We start from the raw sequence: 6,880 nt of genomic DNA on the forward strand, positions 1-6,880 counted from the left end.
TTTTTTTTACTAGTTTTGGTATCATGAGGGATACCTGGACCCTACAAAAGTTGCATAGGTAGAAGATGTGCCATCTTCCAGGATGGCACATCATTACATCCCAGAAGTTCTGCAGTGTCTCCCAGCACAGTCTCAAGAGCATGGAGGAGATTCCAGGAGACAGACAGTTAGAAGGTCCTTAACCAACCAGTAGATGCATTTGCATCATGGGATGAAAATGTTAGATGAATATGATGACTAATTTAGCATTTCTGGTGCCAGCTGACTTAAGCCGTGCTCTGGTGTTCCCAGATATTTATTACACTCTAAAATGATTCTAGGTGTCTAAAATTTAACTTCAATCCAGAGTATGTGACATGGAAATATCCATACCCCAAGCTTCTGTGTAACAGTGCTGAGAAAACAGTCACATTCTCGATTCCTAGTGTTCGGAATATAAAGTTTCAAAATGATGCTTTTGGGTCACATTTGTGTATAAATCATAACAATTATGGTTTGGGTTGCGCTAAGCTGCTCTCCGACTCATTTTCACACGTGACATTTCTCTTTAAGACCTTGTTAATACCCATGACTCATGTTTCCACTTCTTCAAGAAACTGAAAGCTTACTTTGTCGGCTGGTGAAAAAGTAACATACAGTAGGCTCTTGTGTGATTTGATTTGTGAGTGCAAAGTGGATTTGTCAGGCCACATAGCAAAGCCAAAAGAGAATGAATTCCAAACTTTAGCATGAACCCGGTTCTTATAACAGAGGCTAGAGTTGAATAAAACTGGATCTTGGACCCTCTGAACTTCAATTATTACTTATTATTTTGCTAAATTTCTACACACTCTGTCACTTCCTTGCTTGCGCTCACTATTTCCCCATCTCTTGTTCCTCCTTTTCCTTCAGTTTACTTTGTTCCGTCTCTGCATTCACCACTGCTGTCTCAGCTGTGCCCCATATGATCTCTGTGATAAGTCCATTTTGTAATTTGCAGTGTTTTCAAAGCCATTATTACAGCTTGTTTATATACTGAAGCTGACTCTTGGCCTCACCATGATGGAAGACAATTAGTAGGAAGCCCAGTTTGTGGAGCCCTGTGTGGTACTATTAGGAAACAGAATAACAAATCATGGCAGAGGCAGACGGAGTGGATAATAGCTGGAGTCATGCACACACACACGCACGCACACACATGCACATACACAACTTTTTACTTCTTGTATCTCACTGAGGACATTCACTGACATAATTCATTCCTTTGCCCTTTACCCTGACTTTAACATAATAATAATTATAATAATAACATTTAGAATCCATGGATGTCGTAGAAGCATCCCAGACCAGAATAAATATGTTCTGCCCCGTGTAACTGTTTTTGTTTTTATACACAAAACTGAACATAAAACAATCTGCTGGACACGGACAGCAGCATGACTGAGAGGTGACAAGATATCTACTTTAATGTACTGAATATTTTAAGTGGATTTGCAGAGGCTCAAAAAATTCTTTATTATAACATCATTGTAAATGACATGATGGTGTCGAACCCTTTATTTTGAATATGGATGTTACATTTTGTAGATCGGACACAGGCGTGGTTGCTGAGTAGCCCAATGAATTCCTATCTTACGTTAGCTTAAACCTTTATGTAACGTTAGCCATTGTAAACAGTTGTGATAGAAATAATTTCACACTGGAAATGCCAGCAGAGCAACAGCCACAACTGTTCTAGTCACCATCTCCCACATGTAGTTCCTACTTGTTCGAAAAACTGACAGATGTACAGTCTTCCTGCTCCAGTTCTGGACCAAGCATTTGACTGCTTGAAGGGTTTCTTTTTGGATTTAAGTTTTCTTATCCAGGAAGTTTTTCTTCTTTTATTTGGCTGTTTTTTGAGCAGTTGATGCCTGGTCTAGTACCTGTGTGTTTAGTGTAAACCTTTGTAGAAGACTCGGTCAGACCAGCTGGTATAACTGGCCCCTGCTATCCATTTGTGGGCTGCCGGATGTTCCTCTGCCTTCCATAAGTCCATGTTGTCACCTCAAGGTCTTTTGCATCTGTTTGTGTTTGACTGAAATTCTTTTGTTTCTGGTCTGATTTATTTTGAACTCTGTGAAAACTGATAGCAAGCCTTTTCTTTTTTTCATAACATGAAATATGTCATATTGATATAATCCATCCCGAGCAACACAGTACTAAATGACTGAAGCACTGCATTTATGAAAAAGTTACCCTGGTTGCCAAGTATGGTTTGCATCCAGACCCCAGCCTGTGGTTGGGCTGAAGCAATATAAGTACTTTAATTAATGCTGTGTAGAGAAGGTGGTCTTTCTTTAGATTTATTTTAAATCAAGACTTGGTGTGGTGGTCTGCTTCAACACAGAAAAGGTTTACAGTGATACAGTGATTGCTAAAACAGAGCGGTAATGCTTAAATCATAAATTAAGAGCATTTCCTAATGATAGCAATACAAACTTCTGAGTGAAATTACATTTCACAACATATTTGAAGTTAGATTTTAAGAAAAAGGTTCAGGGACCAAAAGTGTTATGCAGCCACATTAATAACACAACCATGTTTAGCCTGTGGTAAATGGTTTTAGTTTACTACATCAGAATATTGTAGAAATAAGTAGTGATTTTACAATATTTTAAAAGCAACTTTTCCCATCTGGACAAATAGAGAGGAAACATGTTATACTGCTGAGCTGTCAGTGTTTACTCACTTAGATTTTCACATTGGCCTTCTTTGGATTAAATAAAGTCTACCAACATAGTTTTAACAATATAAGGGCTCCAGTCAAGCTGACTGAGTTTGGTTATTTAGTCTCACCTAATATAGTGTGTGTTTGACAGTCTCATGAAGCACCAAGGGGAATCACGGGGCTGATTTCAGTGTCTCTGTTCTAATCACTAAACATGCAAACTGACCAACTGTCTCGTTAGCCTGAGGTCTATTCCACTCACATATCTGTCCTGGCCACATCCCCAAAGAAGCAGCATCCGTCTCGGAACAACGGCTGTTTTTTCTCCTCCGGGACAGGCTGGTGCCAGGGAGAGCGCTGTGGGTAAACCTCTCACCCCCCACCGCCCCGGCAAACAAACCACAAACAAACCCGCCAGGGCCCCAGGCACCAATACAACCACCAGCCCCAGCCCCTCAGTCTGCCTGAGTCAGCTGGCTGTGTGTGTGTGTGTGTGTGTGTGTGTGTGTGTGTGTGTGTGTGTGAGAGAGAGAGAGAGAGAGATTGTTCAGGGTTAAAAGAAAAAAGAAAGAAAGAAAGAAAACCTGCCCATACAGAGGTCTTTATAAAAATATCAGGAGCTACACGACTGGACTTTTTTATTGAGAAAAAAAGATGCAATTTGGATGTCAAATCCGTAATATTAGAAAAACACATCACTAATATATTGATAGCTTAAATGCGTACTTGTTCAAACTTGTTTATTTGTATGAATTGAAGGTGAGCAGAAGGGCTACATACCTTGGATGCATGAACATTCATTTCTTCTGGTCTTTGCACACATGCTTATGTTTTTTTTAGCATGTTAAAGCTTCCAAACAGCAGTGCACAGAAATAAATGAGGCAAAAAGGTACTTTTACCAGTTTGCAGTTATTTGGTCAAGTATGAAGTTTTTAAACTTTAATGGGACTTTAGAAAGTCTACAAGTTCAACAAAATGTTTATATATCTTTAAATCTCTGTGTGTGATAAAGTCATCTAATAGTTGTTGAGCTATTTCAGTCTGAACCAAAGTGGTATGCTGACCAGCAAACCAGCACACTAAGAATAATGTATTTTTCCTTTCCCCAACCCTCCAACTTACAGCTAAACTAGGAGCATCTTGCTCAACTCTGTGGTTGAATGAAAGCTGAATTACACAAGGTGTTGAGTTTACACTCTGCTCCACTGTAGGCCAATAAAACATCTCATTACAAGCTTACATGGCTCTCACAAAAGGACTGCGTGGCTATGTTAGGCTTTTGTAATGGTCACCTTGAAAATGCATATTCAGCTATTAACGTGTAAGGGGAAAAGTGTGTTTAGTCTCACTGTTTCCTCAGCACTATTTCAGGGTGGGTCGAGTTATCCTCTTTATTGTATATTACAGAGAGCAAATAAAGTGTAATTAGGCATCACAGCTTCAAGGCCACCAACAGCGCTGCCCAGGCGCAGTAAATATGTAATTTCTTTTTCAGCTTTGCTTACCCTTTCTTAATTTATACCCAGAAATAATTCCAGAAAGTTTCCCAACATGTACTTTATATCCCGAATCAGCTGGCTTAAAGGAGGATGCTGCAGTAGAGAAGAAGCATTTGCTTTGTAGCACTGTGATATCTCACGCAACAGTTGCTTTTCTTCATTACGTGTGAACCGTGAATTGTATCTGTGCATGTCACAGCTGGCAAAGAGATGTTACAAACAGTGATTAGCTCTAACACGAGGGAAGCATAATTAATCAAAATTACTGCTGACGGTTGCTCAACACCGCTCTGCGCAAAATAAGTGGAGCATGAGTACGGCTGTGGTTGGAAGTGCCGGAGGAGAATCCGGGGATGGTACTTCCCGAGGATATCACAGCTTAGCTTTCCTAAAATTAAACAAAGGAATAAATATTTAAACGGGTTTTTCTGCTTGCACTTTGACTGCCCGTGTGACGCAGGTGGGCACGTAGCCAGATGCAGGCATCACACCCATAACTCCGGTGCCTGTGTGTGTGTGTGTGGGGGGGATTTTGGAAACTAATGTTCACTTGGCCCATCTAATGAAGCATTTAATACACAGCCCTGGGAATGCAGAACAAGCATGAATCATGCAGCAATTAAACCATGCTCCAACATCTACTGGAAAAAAAGAGAAAAAAATCCACGGTGCTGCTGCGAGCTCGAGACGGACCTCAGAAATACACAAGAGCAATGTGTCAAGGAAAAACCATGCGTGTAAAGGATGTGATGGTAAAAGAGCTGATGTGCATGTTGTGGGTATTTCTGTTTACAGTGCGTTTATGAGAAGGTGGAGTGCAGAAATGGCTCGATAATAATTGCAGCAAGTTTGTTTCTGCCTGTTGGATGGGAGTTGACGCAGCAAGGAACAAACTGAGAGCCAGAACTTTAGAGAATCATATGAAAAAGATTTAAAAGAGAATTAATGTAATTACTGTTAGTAAGTATAAAGCCTAGTGTGTCATTCAGTGGTTGAACAAGTTATAAAAAGTGCAAAGACTATTTTACTTTCTCAGCCTATTCTTACACCCTAAGCAATCTGACTACCTGATAATGAGACGTTAGGTGTTGTTCACATGAATCTTGACTGACTAAATAAAATTTGAGATCCTAATACTTCTAAGTTATTTTATGCAGGATATAAAAACAACGACAGCAAGGAGAAGAAATGGAAATTTTAACATTTACATCACTGATGATTTATGCTTATTATTTCTTTTTGTGAACGATCTCCAGCTTTAAATTGTGGAATAAAATTCGATGTGTTCCCTTCCATAAAGGATTGCTCAGTGCATCCACTGCTAAAGATGCAATTCAAGGCTTGCGCAGAGACAGCCATTCACACAGGAAGTACTCGCAAGCTTCATACAGTGAGGTCCGAGCCTTAATTTGAACTGTGGACCTTACTGTGAGGCACTAACAACCACACCACCATGCCACTTAACATAACATGGCCTAAATGATCACAATAACTTGCATGCTTGTGGATTAACCAAATCACCCAGTGCTGTCTACTTGCTAGATTTCATAGCTTACAAGAATTATAAAGACAAACATAAAACAGTGGTGTTTTCATCATTTGAAATAATTCTAACCTGGTTACTCAATAGTTAATTTACAGCAGAAAATATCAAACTGTTAATAGGCTAAACATTTTATAATATCTCAAAAGACTTAATTAAGAATTAAGAATATGTGATATGAAATAAATAGAGTATAGAAACTGGATTTGTCCAAACTTAATAATCCTGGACTTTAAACCTTTTTTTTCCTGCCATTTATTAAAAACAATGGCAGCTCATATATATTCTCAGTATTTGAAATGTGTCGCTCTAATAATTACAAATGAGCAGTCAAAGCCTTTGCAGAACCAAAGCACCCACCCAAGTCTTTCATAACTCATTCCTTGAACTTTTCCATACAGTGGAGGAAAGTTCCCACTTCCATTCCAGCACAAATTATCCCCCATCACTTCCAGTCTGTGGATGCTTATTAGAGTATGATAATATTTGTGCAAGTACCTGGATTGAGTGAGTTTCCCTTTTTTTTTTTTTACTTCCTTGAAACATTTCAAGCTGTTGCTGTGTGGTATTGACCTGCCACACAGCTTGCTAACGTTTCCAGAAAGCTTCTTTTCACTTAATATTAAAAATTTTCATTGAATTTATAATAAAACAATACCTGAATCCACCAGTTGTGTGTATTCTGCTGAATCAGGGGGGGAATTTTGAACCTAAATCCAGCGGAGCTGTTTTCAAAAGGACAGCGACGTATCTATTTCCAGTTAGAAAACCCCAAAGCCCCGACCAAGTCTAACAATAATGAGGGGAGTTTTACAAGTGTAGCAACAGCAGGGTTCTTTGGAGAGAAAACATTATGATTGCATTAGATGAGATGGCACTCCAGAGTCAGCACTTTACTGTAGGGTTTTTTTTTTGTTTGTTGCTGTTGTTTCTTTGTGAACAGGCTCGTTCACGACCTCAGTCAACTGCAACTCGGCTGTGTGCTCTAAACATACAGCTCTGCTGTGTATTGTTCCAGAGCAATTGCACGACCGTCCTGTGTCCGACACAATGGAAGCGACACAAACAGAAACCCAATATCCCTTTGAGCCGTGCACCGTCCAGTCAGCCTGGTGCTGGTGGTGGTGGTGGTGGTGGTGGTGGTGGGG

This window comes from Pundamilia nyererei, unplaced genomic scaffold (assembly GCF_000239375.1).
Source record: "Pundamilia nyererei isolate P.nyererei 1_Seehausen unplaced genomic scaffold, PunNye1.0 scaffold00101, whole genome shotgun sequence".
Lineage (NCBI taxonomy): Eukaryota > Metazoa > Chordata > Actinopteri > Cichliformes > Cichlidae > Pundamilia > Pundamilia nyererei.